The 23,650-nt window shown below is 49.9% G+C and overlaps 1 protein-coding gene and 2 long non-coding RNA genes across 13 annotated transcripts in view; 2 read left to right on the top strand and 1 right to left on the bottom strand.

Moving 5' to 3' along the window:
- The window catches only part of LOC142819024 (uncharacterized), a 49,153-nt gene extending 35,028 nt beyond the window's left edge, over positions 1 to 14,125 (top strand). For both annotated transcript variants that reach the window (XR_016348216.1, XR_012896707.2), the window contains 2 exons: positions 2,352 to 2,500; positions 13,869 to 14,125. This is a non-coding gene — a long non-coding RNA (uncharacterized LOC142819024). The remainder of the gene's footprint in view (positions 1 to 2,351; positions 2,501 to 13,868) is intronic.
- On the bottom strand, positions 944 to 20,282 carry LOC142819025 (uncharacterized). Its single transcript, XR_012896708.2, has 3 exons — positions 20,041 to 20,282; positions 13,075 to 13,152; positions 944 to 2,222 (listed from the first exon to the last, which is right to left on the bottom strand). It is a non-coding gene; the product is annotated as an uncharacterized LOC142819025 (long non-coding RNA).
- Positions 20,283 to 20,437: 155 nt separating this feature from the next.
- RFX2 (regulatory factor X2) overlaps positions 20,438 to 23,650 on the top strand; it is a 107,813-nt gene continuing 104,600 nt past the window's right edge. For 5 of the 10 annotated variants that reach the window (XM_089775044.1, XM_089775043.1, XM_089775042.1 and 2 more), the window contains exon 1: positions 20,438 to 20,578. The gene's annotated coding sequence lies outside the window, so the exon portion shown is untranslated. Of the gene's footprint in view, positions 20,579 to 21,333; positions 22,383 to 23,650 lie in introns of those variants that run through there. The other 5 variants (XM_075902988.2, XM_075902984.2, XM_075902986.2 and 2 more) reach the window with 4 other exon arrangements.

Here is a 23,650-nt window from a genome sequence, read left to right as displayed (position 1 = left end):
AATCTACCCCTGCTGCAGCTCTTCATTTAAAGTACTATATATTAGGAGCTGAGTGGGCAGGCAGCCTGGCTCAGTCCTGGCTCACACTGGGCCTGGGATCTACTTCAATTTCAGCTCTGCATTTCAAGCGTATTAAGAGCTGGGTGGGCAAGCAGCTGAGCTCAGTTCTGGCATGCACTGGGTCCAGGAGCTCAGACCCCCCACCCCCACCCCCACCCCCAGACAAGAACTGCTGCTTCTCCGTGCTGCTGCCTCTTTCTCAGAAGGAGCAACACAAACCGACAGGCAGCCGGTCCGCAAGGCGAGCTGGTTTTCAAACTGGCTCCCCTACCACACCAGTTCCCGTCTGGCATCCTGCGCTGCTGCCTCTGATTCAGTGGCTGCCGGCCCCGGCCCTTGTGACTATAGAATAGTCTTGAGGTTACTCGACTATTCAGTTAACAGATATTTAACATCCCTAGTGTGTTCTTGTCTACTGTGGCAATAGGAAAGCACATCCTGTTACATTGTAGTGGCCACAGCACTGAGGTTGCCAGAGGAATCTGCAAGCTGGCGGAAGAGAACCTGTGCTTTGATGTTGTTTGGGCATTCCTGTAAGATCTAGCTTTGGTGTAGCTGTATTTGGTTTGGGCTGTCTAATGAACATAAGAACGGCCATACTGAGTCAGACCAAAGATCCATCTAGCCCAGTGTCTTGTCTTCCAACAGTGGCCAATGCCAGGTGCCCCAGAGGGAGTGAACAGAACAGGGAATCAAGTGACCCCTCTCCTGTCACAACCTCTGACAAACAGAGGCTAGGGACACTATTCCTACTCATCCTGGCTAATAAGTATTGATGGACCTAACCTCCATGAATTTATCTAGCTCTTTTTTGAACCCTGTTAAAGTCCTGGTCTTCACAACCTCCTCTGGCAAGGAGTTCCACGGGTTGACTGTGCGCTGTGTGAAGTAGTACTTCCTTTTCTTTTAAACCTGCTACCTATTACATGAATGCTGAGTGGTGGAACTGGGTCACTCTGGAATCCAACAGGGGCTGGGGAAGGCTACATTGCTGGAATTGTGGGCTAAGCTTGCCCCAGCCCTGAAGCAAGAGAACACCAGAATGAGAATTTCCCTCTGTGTGGAGAAGCAAGTGGCAATCCTACTATGAAAGCATGTCATCCAGATTGCTGTCAGTCCTTGGGAACAGCGTTCTCTCTAATTTTTCCATCTCTGTGTGGAATAAATTTCATGTGCACTGAGAGATGTGCACCACCAGTAGAAACACATGCTGCTGGCTGTGGGTGCTCTGCTAATCAGCTGGCAGATTTGAATCTCTCATGGGCAGCCACCCATGTGCTCAGCTTAGAGCAAACACTGCTTGGGAACCAGTTTCAGTGGCCCAGTTGCAATGGAGGTCTACCAGGCTATTCAGCTCCTCTAGGGTTCCCTTTAATGCATTTTCAAATACAACTTGCCCTGCCTACATTTGTTTTAAAACTTCCTTGCTAAACCATTTTGACATGTTTGAAAAATACCCTTGTTATTCCAGTATAGAAATGTTCTTCTTTGCACTGGGTGTTATTTCCTTCTGTGCAAAGTGGGTGTAAAATGCTACCAGATCAGGCCCTGTGACATTTTAAACCTGTCTGCATGCACTTTGCACCACTGTAAAATGATAGCCCACGTGAAAGACCAGAGAAAAATCAGGCACAGGAAGTTCTTTGGTAGTACAATATGACTCTGTTAGGGCTGGTCTAAACTAGGAACATTCATCAGCATAGCTACGTCTCTCAGACCTGGTTCACACTACAGATTTAGGTTGACATAAGGCGGCTTACCTTGACCTAACTTGATAAGTGTTTACATTATAATGGTGCTCCCACCGATGCACATGCTGGAGCACCCATGAGGAAAAAATTAGCAGATGCTCAGCACCCACTAGGCAGCCAAAATCCCCTTTTTGCTCAGTACCTCTCATGTGTTGGTGGCCTTGCTAACCAACTCCTCCCCCTCTCTCCCAGTGCCTCCCATCCACCACGAACAGCTGTTTTACAGCATCCATGATGCTCTGAGAGGGAGGGAAAAGAGTGGGGATGGGGTACGCTTGGGGGAGGAGGTGAGGCGTATGGGGGGGGGGAAGGGAGATGGGGTGTGCAGGAGCAATGGTGCTTCTGAGTCAGTGTCACATTTTCCAGGTAGGTGTCCCCTTCGCATGGCTGTTGAGGCCTCCAGCATTAGATCTGGTAAAAGAAAGATTGTTTTTGTTTAATTTGAGACTTGTTCATTTTTTCAACAAAAATGTTCAAAAGTTTTTTTTTCCCCAAAAAATGTTAATTTTAGCCATTTGTCCCTTTTGTTATTTTTTTCAGGGTGGAAAGAAAAGAGAGGTGGAGCTAAGAAAGTGAAAGTTGAGTGCTTCTACACCCCCTCTCCCCCACCCATGACACTAAAAGCCATTTTTAATATTAGTGAGAAAAGGCGGGTGAGGTAATATCTTTGACTGGACCAATGTCTGCAGGTAAGAGAACCTTGTGAGCTACACAGAGCTCTTCTTCAGGTCTTTTAATGTTGACATTTTTCATAGAAAAACCTGAAATGTCAAAGGACCTAGCACGCTCCAACAAATCATTTTCATTTATTCAAAACATTTTTATTGGGGGGGGGGGGAGGAGTGGCAAAATTTGTTTTAAGTAGAAACATTTCAACCAGTTCTATAGCACACACATTACCCATGGACTAGCTGTTAATCATATTACAGAAGCTTCAGTGGGTAGCCGAGTTAGTCTGTACAGAAAAAACAACAAATGGTCTGGTAGCACTTTATAGACTCTGGTCATCTGAAGAAGTGGGCTGTGCCCATGAAAACTCATGATACCATCTACATACTTTGTTAGTCATATTACAGGTCACTTTAGGGAAGAGTGGGCCATCTAGGGTCTGACTGGTATAACTGCAGTTATACCAATCATAATAGCATACAGGAGGTCCCCGCTATAAGTCACCCCGATATACATCCGTTCCACACTAAAGTCGTTGACATTTGTAGGAACTGATGTGTTATAAGTCCTTCCATTCCCTGCTATAAATTGTGCAAAACACTCCCCCCAATTTGCTTAAATGGAAGTCAGCTGCGGGAAAAAAATTCCCTGTTTTAAGTTGTTTCACTATAAATCCAAGTTTTTTGGAACGTATCTTGGACTTATAGCAAGGATCGCCTGTATATGAGTAGTCCTATAATCTCTCATCTGAAGAAGTGGGTTTTGCCCATGAAAGCTTATGTATTTGTTAGTCTCTTAGGAGCTACAGGACTACTCTTTTTTTAAAGTTATAGACTAACACAGCTACCCCTCTGAGACTTTTAATACAGTGTATGATCCGTTTTGTCTGTCTACTCCCTTAGCTGAAAGATCATGCTCATCCAATTGCAACTGGAATTCTCTTCCTCAGGATATTCGCATGGCACCAACCTGCTTTTATTAATGTTTGAGTCTGTATGTGTGTGTTCCTCCTCTCTATGGCTACGTCTACATTGGCACCCCTTTCTGGAAAAGGGATGCTAATGAGACACTTCGGAATTGCAAATCCGCGGGGGATTTAAATATCCCCCGCGGCGTTTGCATTTACATGGCTGCCGCTTTTTTCCGACTCGGGGTTATACCGGAGAAAAGCGCCAGTCTAGACGCGATTTTCCAGAAGATAAACCCTCTTCCGGAAGATCCCTTATTCCTACTTTCCCTGAGCCGGAAAAAAGCGGCAGCCATGTAAATGCAAATACCGCAGGGGATATTTAAATCCCCTGCAGATTTGCAATTCCGAAGTGTCTCATTAGCATCCCTTTTCCGGAAAGGGGTGCCAATGTAGACAAAGCCTATATGTTTTTAGCTGGTTATGTCCCTCTGGGGTCTCATATTTTAAATTTGTATATATATTTGTATTTTTTTTGTAAGCCGCCTTGAATATTTTAAATAGAAAGGCAGGGTAAAATATTTAAATAAATAAGCAAACTTTTTTTGAACTTTCACTAAATAGAGGTTAGACCTGAATGGGTTCTAATGGAAGTGATGAGGTCTGCCTTATGCAACAGATGCAAGAAACTTATTCCGGTGACCAGCTTGACGCACATATTTTAATCTACTATATATTTGAGAAAGCTTATGCATCTGTCCATTTGTGAGTTCATTTGTTCAAGATCTCCTAAACAGTAAGATCTCCTAGGACCAAATTTGGTATACAGCCTCCTCTGATCACGTCTTAAAGCAATGTAAGGGTTTGGTTGTGCCAGGAAAATGGGATGTGGCTGGAACAGCATTGCTTCTTAACAAACCAAACAGAAAAGAAACAGAAGCACCAAATCAAGTACAGTCCTCAAAATTGACATAATTGAGTGAATGATTAAAAGAGATTGAACAAAGCTAAGTCAGAAAAACAGGATGAACCTGGAATAGGATTGCTTCTCAATACATCTTACAGAAAAGAGATAAAACAGAGAAATTTGGACCAGTGCTCTATTTTGGCAAATGTTTTTGGAAACCAAATTGACTATAGCCCTTTTTTGTTAAAACACAGCAAATAAGAGTTTTTAGGGATGAAGAAAATAAATACACTTGGTGGAATTCCCATTTACAAAAAAATTACCAAAAAAAGAAATGGAAAAATTTTAACAATCCCTTTGAAATGAAAATTAACTTAATAACAATTATACTGCAGTTTTGAAAAATAACAATCATTTAAATAAAACATGTACATTTTCCCTTTATTAAAAGAAACCTTAACTGAGTTACAGACCCAAGCAACGCTGAGTAAATCTGGGAGTTATAAATAATTAGAAATACTATGGTTACTACCCAGTTCCTAACAGGGCATTGGCTAATAGCCAGAACTTGTAGGGATTTACTGAGAGATTGTGTGCTGGCCATAAGAGAGCATGTCTAGCTACTACAAGGCAGACTAGGATTGGGCAAGAACCTGTTTGTCCTCTACCTTCCATCTTATGCAGGGGTGCAGAATGCTATTGCATTTGTATGTCTACACCAGGTACAAAGCATGCCCTGGAACTAAAGTAAGTACATCTCTCTGTTTACTAGGATAGTCCAAGTTTGTCATAGTTTTTCACTCAAGTGCCTGTTTCATTATAAAAATGACGAGTGAATTAAGTGCCAGGCGTGTTACCTATAACAGCCCAGTGCAGGAACTTCTTCTGCCACACCTGAAATGTCCCACCTGTTCATTTAATCACTCACAACCTTTGAGGTTTTCCCTAACCCACAATACTTATTTAAGATGCATGGCTATAAACAAGTAGAACGCGTTCTGTCTTTGTCAGCAAAGAGAAAACCTGAACAAGCACAAACACTACCTGAGCAATTTTTTTCCAGAGTGAATATTAATGATACTTGGCTGGTGTTTCATGATGCACTCATTTACAACAGTAAGTTGCAGGAAAAAAATCCTCCCTTCTCAGATAAACACCCATGTTACTGGGAGTAGCAACACCAGCAAACTGTTTTAAAAACGCATCCTTTTTGGATTTTGGCAATAAACAGTCATCTACGCTACAGAGCCTTTGCTGGTGGAGCCCCCTACTGGATATTTCTGTTGTCATAATCACACCATCTCCCCATTAGGAAAGCTGAGAGAACCACTCTTCTGTCAGTATAGTTATGCCTGCCAGGGGTTTTGCTATTAAACTATGTTAGCTATGGAATGTGAGTACTTAATAAAAGCACTTTTGTTTACTACCAGGCCCAGTGTAAATAATTGTTACCTGGGGGAAGCAACCATTGTGCATATTTCTCTTTCACTGATAAAGGGAGCTTACCCGAGGAGCTTGCACTGTGTAAAACTTTGACACAGAGAAAAACAGATTTATTTGGTGAAACAAAAGAAAGGACTATGCAGCACTTTAAAGACTAACAAGATGGTTTATTAGGTGATGAGCTTTCGTTGGCCAGACCCACTTCCTCAGATCAAATTCTGGAAGAGAATTGGCATGACCATATATACCAAAGGAATACAATGAAAAAAAAGGGAACACGTTGTAAAACTGACAAATCAGATTTAGAACAGAAGGGGGGTAAAGGGGAGGACCAGTATCTATGAGATAATGATACCAGGGTTGATAATTGGGGAAGCTGTCTTTGTAATGGGTAAGGTAATTAGCATCTTTGTTAATTTCATGTTGGTTTCCTGGGTGCTGTGCCCTAGAGCTGAATTCTAACAGAGCTGAAGGGGTTCAGTGTCTGCATTGCTCTTACGGGGTATGAGGGCATTACCCAACTCTGTACTTTGTCTGGCCCAGCAGAACAGGGTAGTGGGGAGCCCCAGACAGCAAGACAGACAGCGAGAAAAGCTGCTTCGCGTCTCCCTGGTCTGCTGGGGGGGGCGCAACTAGTGCGCCCCCCCCCCCAGCAGACCAGGCTTTTCTCGCTGTGGAGGACGCGGGCGGTCCTGCCACCCGCGTCCTCTGCGGCTAGAAAAGCCGCTCCGCGTATCCCTGGTCTGATGGGGGGAGCCTCCCAGCAGACTAGGGAGACGCGGAGCAAAGCCGCGGTGAGAAAATCCACTCCGTGTCTCCCTGGTTTGCTGGGGAAAGGAGGGACCAGCAGACTAGGGAGACGCAGAGCAAAGCCGCGGCGAGAAAAGCCACTCCGGGTCTCCCTGGTCTGCTGGGGGGGGGGGGGGGGGCGCAGCTAGTGCTCCCCCCCCCAGTTGACCAGGCTTTTCTTGCCGTGGAGGATGCGGGCGGGACCTGCGTCCTCCGCAACGAGAAAAGCTGCTCTGCTAGAAAAGCCGCTAGAAAAGCAAGAAAGACAGTGAGAAAATCTGCTCCGTGTCTCCCTGGTCTGCTGGGGGGGGCGCACTAGTTGGGCCCCCCCCAGCAGACCAGGCTTTTCTCGCTGTGGAGGACACGGGCAGTCCTGCCACCTGCGTCCTCCGTGGCTAGAAAAGCCGCTTCGCGTCTCCCTGGTCTGCTGGGGGAAGGAGGGCCCAGCAGACCAGGGAGACGCAGAGCAAAGCTGCGGTGAGAAAAGCCGTTCCGCGTCTCCCTGCTCTGCTGGGGGGGGGGCACCCCAGCATACCAGGGAGACGAGGCGCAAAAAGCCACTCCGCATCTCCCTGGTCTGCAAGGGGGGGGGGCACCGCAGCATACCAGGGAGACACGGAGCAAAGCTGCAGCGAGAAAGCCGCTCCGGTGTCTCTAGTGAGGCAGCCATGCGCTGGACCCTCTGTGTTCGGACGCTAAAAGCTGGTGTGGTGCCATTACTCTTTCTCGGCACACGGAACTGTGAGGAAGCTTTGTTGTCTCTTTCTGTTGCTTGTAGACGTAGTACTGACCTCTGAGGCTAACCCCAGGCCATAGTATTTCCCCATTCCGCCAGGCTGTCTCCAGGCGCCAGGACGTGGTGTTCTGCTGGGCTGGGGTGGCTGCCGGAAACCTGCGAGCCAAGTGGACTGAGTCCAGTGCCTCCCAACAAAGAGAGGGGGGATCAGTGCGAGCAGGCGGATTTCTCTTAATTCGGTGACTCGCAGAAGATAGTGTAAGCAGGCGGACTTTTATTTCGGTGCCTTACAGAATCTGTTTAAGCGCGTGCAGAAAATGGGGGTAGGTCAGTCTACAGGAATGCCAGAGCCTTCTAAAGACAGTCCGGCTTTCTTTATGTATACCCACTATGGGAAAAATACTTGCAAGTTTTTAGATAAATGGAATTTGTATACCCAAAATGACCCTAAATTACAATTCCCATTGAAAGGGACTTTTGATGTAACTCAAATTTTACATTTAAGGGAGACTCTTGAGGGTCGTGGAGCGAAAACTCCCGATCTGCAATGGTCTGCCTATCTACCATGGTATGAAGAAACCTTTAAAAAGCAGAAAGAATCTCAATTAAGAAGCTTCAAAGATACTCAGGAAAAACTGCAAACACAGATCAAACTGCTGAAAGAGGCTGGCACTCAACCGAAAGCAGTGATAACGAAGCCTAGTGCGCCACCTATTGGGCAATTGTATCCTTGTCTCCCAAACCCTGATTCACAGGATGACATGAATGATGTCCTGTGCCCCGCGTGGAATCCCCCACCATTCCCAGCCCCAGTTTCAGCTCCCGAGCTCCAAGCAGCTTCAGGAAGCCAAATTGTGACTGTTAAGGAGAAACAGGGAACAAGGGTGTTCCCCATTACATATCAGATTTCTGAAGGAATCACTATTCTCCTCCAGCCAGCAACTCCTAAGGGACAACGATCAGTAACATGTATTGAAGCAGGGAATAATAGCCCGATCGCTGCTTATCCTTTACGGGAAGTCCCAAACCCTCAAGGAGGGCGTATGCGGGTTTACCAACCCTAGACAAAGACCGAATTACACACCATGGCCAAAGATTTTCCCTCAGTAGAAGAGGACCCGGTGAAATTTAAAGCAGAACTGGAACTAATAATACGATCTTATGATCCAGATCCCGCGGAGCAGATCCACAGCCGATAGCAGAGGATCCAGTGTAGCAAAAGGAGAGAGCAGCTGTTGCTTTAAGGCAGCAGAAAAGCCTCCGCCAATAGGCAGTCTCAAAAGATGTGCCTGGGTGGGGCCTGAACAGCTGATTGCAGATCAGCTGTAGAGCTGCAGGCTGGCAGAAAAACCGTGGTAGGGGTTTAAATCCCTTCCAGGCTAAAAAAAATAAACCGCACACAACTGGTGGCTTTTACGCTCTGGAGCGGTTTCCGAGGTGCCTAGAAATAAGGCTGTTGATTGCAGAGTCTTGGTGTCAGAAGCCCTTAAAAAGGGATGGATCCGATCGGGTCCCACGAAGCAAAGGATTCGATCCGATCCCACGGCGGTTGCTTAATCAGGCGATCTTCAAACAGGAACCCGGTCGGTCCGGATACTACACTCGAGCTTACCGCACCTCACGGCATGCACAGACGTACTCTCCCCCTCCCAAGACGTCCCCCAGCGTGGGGGAATAGACATTTTCTAAGTCCCGCCTGCTCGCTCCCCGCCCGCCGCCCTCTCCTCACTCACGGCGACCCCACCGAGACCGACCGACTCACCCACCCCGCGCGCCTCCTCCGGCCTCCCCTCCCTCGCAGCAGGGAGGCCCGGGTGGTGGTGGGGCACTGGGGGCCCTCTGGGCGGCGCCCCGCTCACCTCCCTCCTTCCTTCCTCCCTTCTCGGCAGCCTCCGCCAGCCCCCGGGCTCATCTGCATGCGGGCTCCGCCCCCTCTCCCCGCGGTCTTTCTGCCTCTGTCTGCTCTTCCGAGCCCTGACTCCCTTTCTTGATTTTAAAAAAAAATCAACATAAAATTAAAACGAAAAAAAGCGGCAGCTTGCCAACGCTGCCTTTGAAAAATACCACCCCCAGGAGACCAGGGAGAGGCGGAGCAAAGCCGCGGCGAGAAAAGCCGCTCCGCGTCTCCCTGATCTACTGTGGGAACCCCCCAGCAGACAAGGGAGACGCGGACCAAAGACACGGCGAGAAAAGCATCTCCGCATCTCCCCGGTCTCCTGGGGGGTGGTCGCAGCTAGCGTGCCACCCCCCCAGGAGACCAGGATTTTCTCGCCAAGGAGGACGTGGGCAGTCCCGCCGCCCGTGTCCTCCGCGGCAAGAAAAGCTGCTCCGCGTCTCCCTGGGAGACATGGGAGAAGCGGAGCAAAGCTGCAGCGACAAAAGCTGCTCCGCCTTTCCCTGGTCTGCGGGGGAGGGGGGGTGCGCAGCTAGCATGCCACCCCCCCAGGAGACCAGGCTTTTCTTGCCATGGAGGACGTGGGCAGTCCCGCCGCCCGCGTCCTCCGCAGCGGCGAGAAAAGCCGCTCCACGTCTCCCTGGTCTGCTGGGCGGGGGGCTCCCCAGCAGACTACGGAGACGAGGAGCAAAGCCACAGCGAGAAAAGCCGCTCCGCGTCTCCCTGGTCTCCTGGGGGAGGCCCCCTAGCAGACCAGGGGGACACGGAGCAAAGCCGGGGCGAGAAAAGCCTCTCCACGTCTCTCTGGTCTGCTGACCCCCCAGCAGACCAGGGAGAACCGGAGCAAAGCCGCAGCAAGAAAATCTGCTCCACATCTCCCTGGTCTCCTGGGAGCCCCCCCAGAAGACCAGGGGGGCCCCCCTCGGAGACCAGGGAGACCCGGAACAAAGCTGCTGCTAGAAAAGCCACTCCGTGTCTCTCTGGTCTGCTGGGGGGGCGGGTCCAGCAGACCAGGGAGACGCGGAGCAAAGCCGCGGCTAGAAAACCCGCTCCGCGTCTCCCTGGTCTGCTGCGGGGGCCTGCCCCCAGCAGACCAGGGAGACCCAGAGCAAAGCCTCGGCGAAAAAAGCCGCTCCGCGTCTCCCTGGTCTGCTGGGGGGGTTCTCCAGCAGACCAGGGAAACGCTGAGCAAGCCGCGGCGAGAAAAGCCGCTCCGCATCTCCCTGGTCTGCTGGGGGGACCCACGGATCAAAGCCGCAGCGAGAAAAGTCGCTCCGCATTTCCCTGGTCTGCTTGGCGGGGAGCGCAGCTAGTGCCCCCTCCCCCCAGCAGACCAGGCTTTTCTGGCTGACTCCTGGGGTAGAGCAGCTGTGGCACTCCTGGGTTGGTCCCACAGCGCCGCTCCTCGGCACTACTGGACCAACCTGCTGGTCAGTTTCAGCAGCGGCTGACTTGGGGATGCCTGGGGCAGAGCAGCTGGGGCGCTGCCCGGTTAGTCCAGTAGCCCCGAGGAGCGGAGCTGTGGGACCAACCCGGCATCGCCCCAGCTGCTTTGTCCCAGGTGTCCAGATTCAGCTGCTGTTGAAACTGATCAGCGGCTGATTCCAGGAAGCCTGGGGCAGAGCAGCTCTGCCCTGGGCTTCCTGGAATCAGCCGCTGGTCAGTTTCAGCAGCGGCTGACTTGGGAACACCTGGGGCAGAGCAGCTGGGGTGCTGCTGGGTTGGTCCCCACAGCGCCGAGGTGCGGCGCTGTGGGGAGCTACCCAGCAGCGCCCCAGCTGCTCTGTCCCAGGCATCCAGACTCAGCTGCTGTTGAAACTGATCAGCGGCTGATTCCAGGAAGCCCGGGGCAGAGCAGCTCTGCCTTGGGCTTCCTGTAGTCAGCCGCTGGTCAGTTTCAACAGCAGCAGAATCTGGATGCCAGTTCCGACTTAGGGCATGTCTACACTACAAAGTTAATTCGAACTAACGTCCGTTAGTTCGAATTAACTTTGATAGGTGCTACACTAGCGCTCCGCTAGTTCGAACTTAATTCGAACTAGCGGAGCACTTAGGTAAACCTCATTCCACGAGGACTAAGCCTAGTTCGAACTTACTAGTTCGAATTAAGGGGTGTGTAGCCCCTTAATTCGAACTAGTGGGAGGCTAACCCTCCCCAGCTTTCCCTGGTGGCCACTCTGGCCAACACCAGGGAAACTCTACTGCCCCCCTCCCGGCTCTGGCCCCCTTAAAGGGGCACGGGCTTGCTACGATGCCTGTGCCAGGTGGAAGCCTGCCAGCACCCAGCTAGCAGACCCTGCACCTGGCACGGCTCGAGCCAGCCACCCGATGCCCCCCAGCCCTCCCCCTCTTCCCGGGACCAGGCTGGCGGCTCCTGGGAACTTGCCCGGGACCGCAAGAGGCGGGCACCCGCCTGGTCTAGTGCGGACATCGTGGACCTCGTCCACGACCTCCGCACTAGGCACAGGACAGTAGTTGTCTAGGGCAGGAGAGCTGCCAGCCTGGCCACCCAGGAGCAGGTTTGCATGAAAATCAAGGTGGTCCACTGAGATCCCCGACCCTGAGCCCTGAGCTTACAATGGCCGTACTGGGTCAGACCAAAGGTCCATCTAGCCCAGTAGCCTGTCTGCCGACAGTGGCCAAACCTAGGGACCCTGGAGGGGATGGACCGACGACAGTGACCAAGCCATTTGTCTCGTGCCATCCCTCTCCAGCCTTCCACAAACTTTGGGCAGGGACACCACTCCTACCCGCTGGCTAATACCACTCCATGGACCCAACCTCCATGACTTTATCTCACTTCTCTTTAAACTCTGTTCTAGTTCAAGCCTTCACAGCCTCCTGCAGCAAGGAGTTCCACAGGCTGACTCTTTGCTTTGTGAAGAACAACTTTCTGTTACTAGTTTGAAGCCTGCTACCCATTCCTTTCCTTTGGTGTCCTCTAGTCCTTCTATTATGGGAACTAATGAAGAACTTTTCTGTATGCACCCTCTCCACACCACTCATGCTTTTATAGACCTCTATCCGATCCCCCCTCAGTCTCCTCTTTTCTAAACTGAAAAGTCCCAGTCTCTTTAGCCTCTCTTCATATGGGACCTCTTCCAAACCTCTGATCATTTTAGTTGCCCTCCCCTCTCCCACCCTCTCTCTTTCCCTCTCCCACCTCCTTTTCCCAGTGTCCCCGAGTTTTGTTCAATAAAGAGAGATTCTATTTTTGACCACACGTTTTCTTTATTTTGTACATCAGGAAGGGGGGCTAGGGAAGGGTAAGTGGAAGGAGGTGAGGGAGGAATGGGGTACGAGCCCCCGATGGGGAGGACTGGGCTGGCTGTGCGGGCTTCTGGGGGTGGAAGCTCTCCTGCAGCCCCCCAATTGCCCCCTCTCCCCAGATGGCAGCCTGCGGCAAGTGCAGCCGGTCTGATGGCCGAGTGCTGTGATGTGCCCAGCGTGAGCACTCAGGGCACTCCAAGCCAGGACTGCTTTGCAAGCGGGGCACCCCTGAGAACTGTCTGTCCGGGGTGGGGGTCGGGTCCCTTTAAGCACAGCCCTCGGCTAGCCTGAGGCAGCAGCTCCACGCTCTAAGTCCTCATCTGATGCCCTGCCGGCACTGCTTCCGGCCATTCTTAACCCCAGTTCAGGGTCCACTTAATGTGAACATGCTAGTTCGAATTAGCAAAACGCTAATTCGAACTAGTTTTTAGTTCTAGATGCTTTAGTTCAAATTAGCTTAGTTCAAATTAACTAATTCAAATTAACAAATTAACTAAGTTAGTTTGAATTAGCGCTGTAATGTAGACATACCCCCACATACAAATTCAACTTAAGAACAAACCTACAGTCCCTATCTTGTACGTAACCCAGGGACTGCCTGTACTGAGAATATAATAAAAAGACCTAGATACAGGCTAAAAAGCTTACCAGATGCCTTCTCAACTTCAGTCCTTACAGCCCTTCCCAGAAAGGAATGAGGTCCCCCTGGACAGAAGATCCTGTTTGCTGGATCAGAAAGAAGATCTGCCTCTGAATCAGTTTAAACTCATTCTATTTGTCCCAAAGTCCTTTTCCATCTGTTGATCTCTGGAGTATCCAGTTTGAACCAGTATATGAGTCTCCCTAGTGGTGGTATTTCTCTGGAGGTGTTACAGCTTGAGGAAATTTGCCTAATCACCCCTCAGCATTTTAGTCCCCGGAAGGGTGTGATCTCCCTCTCTCATGGTATTTCATACAATCCCTGACCCATCATGATACGTAAACTTAAGTAAGATCTTCCAAAGATATTGCAGGAAATTCCCGTATCTGTCACAGCTTCCAAATCCAAACAGTACAATTGAGCATCAGAGAAGGTTCACTGACCTGTACTTTGTTCACTGCACGTGTACTTGAAAAGTCATGGGGACGTCTTTCAGATAAGACTTCAAAAATTAAGGAACTTTGTCTGCACTGGAGGACCCTAGACCTTAACACTCCAGCCTTTGCCTTGTGCAGTCATTTACATGGGTGTAAAGCAAATGTAAAATGCTACCAAATAAGCAAAGGAGCATTCTACTCCCATCTTACACTGTTTTGCCTGCTAGAAATGTCTTCATAAGGTGCACTGCAACAGAGAATCAGCTCCCACTTCCTCCATCCCCTAGTTTAGTTTTTTAAAGCTAAAATTCAATTGTCCTAAGTCCAGAGGATGAAGCTCTGTGTCTGCCTTCTTGTAATTACAGCTTGGGAGTCCCTGGCATTTAAGGATTTCAATTCTGATGCTGAGGTTACTTCAGCTACCAGCCTTGCAGCAGGACATCATTATATGTTTTATAACAGAAGGAATGAAGAATGGGCTATCTTCCATCACTGAAATCTATGTAACAATGACTTTCCAGGTTTGATTTAAGATAACGAACTGAGATAATATTGTCCCCACGATGCTAAATACAAGACAATTATGCAATCGGACAGTTCTGAGGCAGTTGTTTGATTTGTCCCCCTGGTAAGGCAGTACATGTTCTGACATTTTTAAACTGACTTGCATTTATAATCTCTGCTTTAAGAACAAAACTCAATTTAGCCTTAACCATGGAACCATGAGTAGTGCCTCTATAGTAATGTGACTATAAAGACCCTTTCATTGTAGAGAGAAACCTTTCAGAGTCTAAATAGTAGAACATTTAAACCTCCCCAAGGTTTTAAACCTGCCACCCATCATGAAATACAAAGGAGAATGACAAAAAGCAATGTCAATGTCTCCACCAAAGACCTTATTTCTCAGGGGAGATATGAAACTGCAGCTCAGAGGAAATAAGAGAAACTAAGGAACTTTGGCCATTCTTTGTGGAAAAATCAGAGAGAATGTTCTTGGAATAGGCTGTGCGGTGATGGTCTATAAATAAGGTACAGAGTGATCTTTACTATTAATCAGTGTGACTGCAGGATCTAAAGAAATCTGCAAAATGGTCCAGAGATCTATACTATATTAGCAATTGGGGGTGAGTCTCAGTTCCAGTCCTTTTCTCTCCGAGCCAGAATGAGTTTGCAGTGCCAAAATTAACAGCAATGAGTAAAGGAGAGGTTTATGTTGGCTGATTTGTTTTTAGAGGGAATACTAATTTATGTCCTGTGTACAGGATGCTGCCATAGGTGGGCATGTTTCAAAAAGGAACAGGATTTGTTTTCTGCCTTATTGCAACAATATTTTTTCCCTAGGAAGAGGGACAAATCTTTGGCTCAAATCTTCTTGTCTCTATGCACTCTGGTGTCAATGGGATTTCTGGCCATGCACTGATTGCAACACTGGGCTTTAAGGTTTTCAGTTAAGGCTTCTTTTTTCCCCACAGGCTGTGTCTAGACTGGCCAGTTTTTCCAGAAAATCGGCCGCTTTTCCAGAAAAACTTCCCATCTGTCTACACTGGCCGCTTGAATTTTCGCAAAAGCACTGACTTCCTACTGTAAGAAATCAGTGCTTTGTGCAGAAATACTATTCTGCTCTCGTTCAGGCAAAAGTCCCTTCTGTGCAAAGCTTTTGCGCAAAAGGGCCAGCGTAGACAGCTCAGATTTGTTTTCCACAAAAAAGCCCCGATCGCAAAAATGGCGATCGGGGCTTTTTTGCGGAAAAGTGCATCTAGATTGGCACGGATGCTTTTCCATAAAAAGTGCTTTTGCGGAAAAGCGTCTGTGCCAATCTAGACGCTCTGTTCCGAAAATGCTTTCAACGGAAAACTTTTCCGTTAAAAGCATTTCCGGAAAATCATGCCAATCTAGATGCAGCCACAGTGAAAACCTGTTCAGTCTCCCTGCGGCTTAGAGCCCAGAAGATCCTCAGGATATGTGTAGGGGGTGTGTAATGTCAGGTGCAGGCTCTTCTTTCCTTTGTGGCAGTCCCATCATGGACACAAGCCACGTGTATGGTTTGGAGGGTGGGTTAGGGGCACTTTTTGCCAGTCTGCCTCCCTTGGAAAGGGAAATCTGCACTTAGTTGCTTTAAGCATTATCATCTCAGGTTGTGCTCATCTCTGAAGGGAGTTTCATACAGCTTGCCTAGAAAGAAAAGGGACCAGAGGTGCAGGAGCAGGGAATTCCTTGGATCCAAAGAGTGAGCTGCTCTGTGATCTTATTTGACTGCTGAGATTCCAACCTCTTCAAGGAGAACACAAGTTAGCCTCTTTCTGAGCAACTTCTACATTTACTCTCAGCGCAGAGTAATTTGTGCATTAAAAAGAAACAAGAGTAAGAATCTCTTTGCCCACAGGTTAGAGATCTGGGTGTTTCTGTACAATTTAGTGTTCGTGCATCTGTTTTTCAGTCCCATAGTGCCAGGCACTGTACAGACTAGGGGCGAAGTAAGACCCGCAGGCTGGATTCATCCCATCAAATTGCTGGATCCTGTCCTGCCATACTTTCTCGGCCCAGCCTAAGCCTCGGGCAGGTTTCCTGCCTGCCAGGCCCCTGTATGATGCTCAAAGTGGCCAGCTTTGGGGGAAATATGCTTCTCTGCACACCACGTGCAGCTGGGGGTGGCTTTGTGCTGCTTCCTCCCTTGTACAATCTCGCAGCTCCTGTTGGACATAAACTGAGCCATGGCTTGCATGTAGGCAGTGCCTGGAGCCCCTCAGAGGGGTGTGATAGGCAGACAGCCTATCCCAGGGTCCCACTGAGCTGCTGGTCCCTCCCTGACCCTGCACCCTCTCCTACATCCCTTCTCTGGGTTAGAATCCTATCCTGCACCTGTCCCCCCTCCTAGACCCTCCCAATCCCCTGCCTCAGGTAACAACCTCCTCCTTCACTCAAACTCCCTCCCAGACTCCATACCCTCTCTTGCACTCCAGTCCTGTATCCTGAGCTCCCTTCTGCACCCAACCTCCGTCCCCGACTCTTGACCATTTCCCAAATTCTTGTAGTGCCTCCCCCATCAAAAGTTATTGCTCACCTCTGGTACAAAGATATAACAAAAAATCCCAGGAGGCAAGCCTAATTTTGCAATGGTGCAATATATCTACATTAGACGTTTTTATAAGGATCATTAAACCACTGAAAATTTTTCTAACTCTAGGGAAGCATTTTTAAAATGTGCCGTAGAAGTCACTGTGCAATCTCAGCCAGCAGATGTCCCCTTAATACACACTGTAGCTCAATTCACACACACAGCTTAATAGGGAATGGACTTTCTATTAAAGCCATTCCATTTTATAGTCATACGTTCTGTAGAATATTTCCCGGCTGGCTCATGAAAACCTGTAACATATTCCATTTAGAAACAATCCTGCTGATAGATCATTTGTATCAAATGATAGTTTGCACATTTCATACAGAAAGAACCCCAAATCAAATTACAAGCACCATGTTGGAAGCACCTCACCAACTGCTGAAATGCAGCCTCGTCTAGGGAGAGAAATGGCAGCTGTTTAACAACATAAAGGAACACTACGTTTGTTTGGTCAAATTTTATTTCTAAGAGCATCTGCATTAATACAAGATCTGTGCTTCCATTCTACTTTGGTGCTTGGCCTCAACTCAAACTGTAATCCTTTGTTTGTGACTTCACAATTGATTGCTATGGAAACGATTTTGATATCATGGAGAATTATTAGTTCAGGTAGGGAGAAATAAGCAGCAAGAGCTAATAAATTCTTAAGAAACAAAGAGCCTTTTTACATGCAAATGCCCATGTGTGGTAAAAAGGTGAGGATACAGAAATGCAGCTAATCTATAAGCAGACTGTTTCCAGAGAGATTTGGCTGTCACCCATGATGCAACAGTAGCTCTTTAATATTTAACTCATAAGAATTTCACTTGTAAGCAATGCTAACAAACCAAAGTGGACATTCAAATATCTAGTCAAATTATCTATCGATCCAACAAGTTTATTCATCAATAGCTGCTCTGGGTGATTTTGGGCAAGTCTCTTCTCTCCATGCTTCTCCCCCCCTCACCCCGGTCACCCGACTTGTTATCTGTCTAATCTATTTATATGGAAAACTCCTCAATTCAGACATCATCTTTCACTATGTTCATGTATGTTTGGCTGATGCCCCTAGAAGATGTTACAAATTGTAACAAAACAGATGAGTTTGTAGGGAGAAAGGTGAAAAATCATAGCAAATAAGTAGGGGAAATGATAAATATGACCCAGGGCTGCCCAGGCTAGGAACTTTACAGGTCTTTCAAGGTAAGCAGGGTCAGTTCTAGTCAGTGTCTGGATAAAGGAACACCTAGATTGAAGGTGATGCTCGTCCCTGAGTCAGCACTAGGGATGTAAGCGACTAGTCGACTGATAAGCAAAAGCTTATCAGATAGTCAACTAGTCCCTCGACTAGTCGCCTCCCCCCTTCTTGCTGTCTCTGATAGAGGCAGCAAGGGGGGAGGAAGCAGGAGCTGGTGGGAGCCGGCTTAAAAGCCAGTTCCCTCCAGCATCATCTCCGCAGGAAGAAGAGGAGGCAGGGGGTAGAGTGGGTGTGAGCCAGGAATCAGCTGATTCCCAGGTCATGCCCAGTTCCAGATGCTGCGTCTCTACTTTTTAAATGTATTAAGAGCTTGCTGGCTCTTAATACATATAAAAATCAGAAGTGCAGTGGAGAGACTGGGTGCAAGCTGGGACAGCTGATTTCCCGCCGGGTCCTTCCACTGCGCTTCAGCCTTTTAAATGTATTAAGAGCTTGTTGACTCTTTAGGGGCGGGCCGTGGCTATAGGCAGACTCAGCCGCTGCCGATGATGTCAGTCCGTTGACGGCCCTGCAGGCGGGGGCGCCAGCAGCCGCAGCCAGCCTCGGGCCACTCCTGTGACGCTTATACATTTAAAAGGCAGAGCTACAGCGGGGCTAGTTCTCGGGGCTGGGGGCTAACTCTGTTGTGGCTCCCCCATTTATCAACAAATCAAGTAGTCAATGGAAAATCCATTGACTAGTCAATTAGTTGATTAAACTAAATTTAACGTCCCTAGTTAGCACTGAAGCTAATGTCACAGCTTGGGGTGAAATTGGGTTAGTCTTTTGGATAAGAAAGGAAATGGTAGTCCTCACCACTTAGTTCATTAATCATTTCACAGTTCTCTTCACAAGAATAAGGCATGAACCTATGTGTCTTAAAACAGAAGGGGGTTGTCTCTCTATTTTCCATTCTAATACTGTCCACTTCAGTGCCTGTCCCATTTTGTTTCCTTTCCAGCCCCCACAGCATCCTCACCCCCATTTAGCCTGAGCCAACTTCTGCTCTCACAGCCCCAGCCCTGCTTCTTCATACCCTTATTAGTCATCATCACCACTAATTAGTCTGTACCAGCCCCCTGCCACACAATTATTCTCAGCTCTCATTCCCCCACCAGCCCTGTCACCCACAGCTCTCATGCCCCTACCAACCCCTACTACTCAAAGACCTTAATCCCCATTGGATTCCACCCCATTATGCACAGAACCTGTGTGTTACCCCCAACTCTCATATCCCCACTGGCTCCTGACCCCAGCACCCCACCTCCATTATCCCTAGCCTTCACCCCCCCAACTGGCTCCTGTCCCCATAAATCCTAGCCCTCAACACCTTCCCGCTTTGGTCTCTGCCCGTCACCTCTAGCCTTTGCACCCCCAACTAGCCCACAGCTCCGTTACCCCCAGCCCTGCCATCCCACCCCCCTTTACCCTTAGGCCTCCCATCCCCACTACGTCCACCCCATTACCCCTAGCCCTCCCATCCCGCCCCCATTACCTCCAGCCTCACACCCCCACTACCTCCACCCCATTACTCCTAGCCCTCCCACCCTGCTCCCATTACCCCCAGCCCTCGCACCACCACTACCTCCACCCCATTACCCCTAGCCCTCCCACCCCACCCCCATTACCTCCAGCCTCACACCACCACTACCTCCACCCCATTATCCTTCCCACCCCACCCACTTTGCCCTCAGGCCTCACACCCCCACTACCTCCACCCCATTTCTCCTAGCCCTCCCACCCTGCCCCCATTACCCCCAGCCCTCGCACCACCACTACCTCCACCCCATTACCCCCAAGCCTGACACCCCCACCCCATTACCCCCAGCCCTCCCATCCCACCCCCATTACCCCCAAGCCTCACCCCCCAGTAGCCTCCACCCCATTACCCCCAGCCCTCCCATCCCACCCCCATTACCCCCAAGCCTCACCCCCCCACTACCTCCACCCCATTACCCCCAAGCCTGACACCCCCACCCCATTACCCCCAGCCCTCCCATCTCACCCCAAGCCTCACCCCCACTACCTCCACCCCATTACCCCCAAGCCTGACACCCCCACCCCATTACCCCCAAGCTTGACACCCCCAAACCATTACCCCCAGCCCTCCCATCCCACTCCCCCCAGCTCTCACCCCACCATCGACCCCCGCCCCTGCTCTCATCCATTACCCCCCATAACCCTCTACCACCATTGCACCCACTTGTCTCGCCCTCCCCCGCTCCTAGGCGCGGCGGCTTGCAGGGGAGGGGTAGACCGGCCGAGCCGGCTCCCCACTTCGCGCGGCTCCCTCCGCACTCCCGCTCCGGCCACGCTGGGGGGAGGGGCTCTGCCCTGGAGTGACGTCTGAGGTGACCACGCCCCCTCCTGGCCCCACCCACCCCTGAGCGTTCTCTCCTCCCTCCAGTTGAAGCGCCAAAGCGCGCGCCAACTCAGGGCCCCACCCCCATCGCCACATGATTGGTCGGAACCCGTTCCACCCCGCCCCTTATGCGAGCGACAGGCCTAGGGCCAACCAGCCTGCTGCGCGACCCAGTTCCCCGCCCCAACTCCCTTCCTCGGGAAGAGGGCGAGGGCCCGTGTGTGACGTCAGAGGAGAGGCTAGCAACAGTTGCCTTGAGACCCCGCGCGAGGCGCCATAGTGACCGTAGCCCTGGAGACTGTTACTTGCCAACGGGAGCAACACGCAGCCTCGGCGGCCGGAACCCAGCGCAGCCCGGGGAGCCCAGCGGGGAGGGCAGGTGAGAGGGCAGGGATGGGGTCCGTGAGGGGAGGTGCTCCCACCCCCTCTGGGGTGCCGCAGGGGCTGGCGTGACCCGGAGCGCGGGCTGGAGTGAAACTAGTTTGGGGGCGAAGGGCAGACATGACTCTGGGTTGTGCGGGCGGGCAGGGCTCGGAGTCACTCCGCTTTGGGGTGAGGGAGGGGGCCGGGGTGGCTCCGGCTTGTGCTGCGGAGCTGGGACAGAAGGAGCAGAAGTTACTCTCCTCCCCCCAAATCGGAGTCGCTCCAGCCCTTTACTCGCCCCAAATCAAGGTGGCTGGAGCCTTGGAGTCACTCTGATTTGGGAGGAAGGAGGAGGGGGCAGTGTCTGGATGGGGAAGACTAGTGTAACTCTAGTTCGTGGGAGTGACTCCGATTGTGGAGATGGAGAGGGCAGCAGGAGTGACTAAACTGAAGTAGATTAGAACCATTCTAACTCGGGGGGGGGGGGCTGGAGTGATTCCAGTTGGGGGGGGGTAAAGGGAGCAGGAGTCAGCGACTCTGATTTGGGAGGAAGGAGGAGGGGGCAGTGTCTGGATGGGGAAGACTAGTGTAACTCTAGTGCGTGGGAGTGACTCCGATTGTGGAGATGGAGAGGGCAGCAGGAGTGACTAAACTGAAGTAGATTAGAACCATTCTAACTCGGGGGGGGGGGGGGCTGGAGTGATTCCAGTTGGGGGGGTAAAGGGAGCAGGAGTCAGTGACTCTGATCTGGGGAGGAGGCAGGGGAAAGAGATTGGAGCCGGAGTGACTCTGGGAGGGAGGAAGGAGCAGGAGTGACTCTGGTTTGGGAGGAGAGTGGGCAAGAGTGGATGATTTGGGGGAAATGAGGGAAGATGAGTCTCTGAACGGGAAAGTTTGGTATGACTCTCTAGTTCGTGGATGGGGGCTGGTGGGAGAGAGAGCGGAAGAGCCGGTAGAGGGAGACTTGAGAGATTCTGGCTTTATGTGGGCAGGGGCCGGACTAACTGATCTGGAGGAGTGGTACTGGAGGCAATCTTGTTTATGTGGCTGTGTGGGGGACCTGGAGTTTATCTGACTGTCGAGGAGGTGGTGCTGACTGGCTGGAATTAATCTGATTTGTAGCATCGCTTCCTTCCTTGCTTTGGACTGCATGTTATTTATTATGAATGCAACTTATTTTCCTGTTACTTCTTTGCAAACTACTTCCTGTGGATGATGGGAGCCGCTGCTCAGGGATTTCTCTGCCCAGCCCCTGCCTCAGGTATTTTTTGTGATAGAGAGGCTTATTATCAGATGATGTACACATCACACTGGCCTGGCCTCTGTGTTGGAGAGAGTATGTCACAGCACCACTCTCTTCCCAACATTTCCTTTTGGTTAAATATTGACTTTAACCAATTACATAGGGTAAGAACACTCAGTTTACCTTTTCTTTCTCATAGTATGAAATTGATGAGAGATTAATTGCAATGGAAAGGGAACAAATATAAAACCGATTAAATGCTTTTTTTACCCAATGCATATGTAACATGTGGACCTCACTGTCACAATAACTTAGCAATATTTAGAGGATTAGACATGCATATAGATACTGAGAGCATCTGCTCATTTCATTAGACAGGTTTCAGAAGTAGCCGTGTTAGTCTGTTTCAGCAAAAACAAAAAGGACACCTTAAAGACTAACATTTTTATTATGACATAAACTTTCCCGAGTTGCAACTTCATCAGATGCATGAAGTAAAGGAAAAAGACATAGTAGGATACAGAGATGGGAGTGTTACAACCAAGCTAATTCAGTCAAGGTGGATGTGGGTAAGAAGGTGAGAATTTCTAAAGTGGAAAATAACTTATTGTAATGAGAGAGAATTCCAGTTCAGCACTTTCAATGTTACAGCCTGTTTTTTAAGGTGTGGAGGTGTTGTTTTTTTTTGTTTTTGTTTTTTGCTTGAGGATGGAATCTAAGTTACCTATTACAAGACAGACTCAACAAAGAAAGCAACAGAATGCCACTGACCCATATGTCCAGCCCCCAGCTAAAACCTCTACAACAAGGGGTACTGACAGCCTCCGTGGGCCACTGGGTAAGGGGGGGAGGGTAGCTCATGCTCCCAGAAGGGGTGGGAATTTGAGAGGGGTGGGGCATCAAGCAGAGGACAGGCAGTGCTTCCTCACCAGCCCTCAGAGCTGGGATGAGGGCAGGGCTCCAGGCTTGATTTAAAGGATCCTTTGAATCACTGGGTTCACAGGCAACTGCCCCGTACTCTCTCCTCCCTCCCCCTCCGCCATTAGTGGGCCTGTCTCAAACACATCATCAAGCATCTACAACCTATTCTAGATGACAATCACTTGCTCTCTTTGATCTTTGGAGGCAGGCTTGTCCTTGCTTACTGACAGCCCCTCAACCTGAAACACATACCACCAACTAGGGATGCAATTAACCAATTAACTGATAAGCAAAAGCGTATAGGTTAATGCTATAGACTATATGCGTTACCTTCTCCTCCCTGCCAGTAAATTTTTTAGAAGACTGGCTAGCTGCCCAGCTCAGTCCTGGCTTGCAATGGGTCTGCCTAGCCTAATGAGCCCTGCAGAGTTAGCTGCCCAGTCCCCTCCCCTTCATGTCTTCTCCCCACATGCTGTACCCCTGCTGCAGCTCTGCATTTAAAATGTATTAGGAGCCAGGCGGACAGGCAGCCTTGTTCAGTCCTGGTTCATGCTGGGCCCAGGAGCTCAGTCCCCCCCCAGACAGGGGCTGCTGCCATCCTGCGCTGCTGCCTCTGATACAGAGTGTTAGGCAGCTGGTCTGTGAGGGAAGCTGGTTTTTCAACTGGCCCTTGCGGACCAACTCCTGCCTGGCACCCCATGCTGCTGCCTCTAATACAGGAGTGCGGAGTGGCAGGGGCTACCTCAGGAGTGGGGCCGGAGCGAACTGGCTGCCAGCCCTGCCCCTGAGTACTATAGAATAGTCCAGTAACTGATAAGAATTCAAGAGGTTACTGGACTATTCTATTAACCAATATTTAACATCCCTACCACCAACCACACACTCCACAACAGAAACACTAAGCTAAGAACCAATCCCTGCAAC

This window comes from Pelodiscus sinensis, chromosome 32 (genome assembly GCF_052426305.1).
Source record: "Pelodiscus sinensis isolate ZL-2025 chromosome 32, ASM5242630v1, whole genome shotgun sequence".
In the NCBI taxonomy this organism is placed as follows: domain Eukaryota; kingdom Metazoa; phylum Chordata; order Testudines; family Trionychidae; genus Pelodiscus; species Pelodiscus sinensis.
This window is presented reverse-complemented; position numbering and strand designations above follow the sequence as displayed.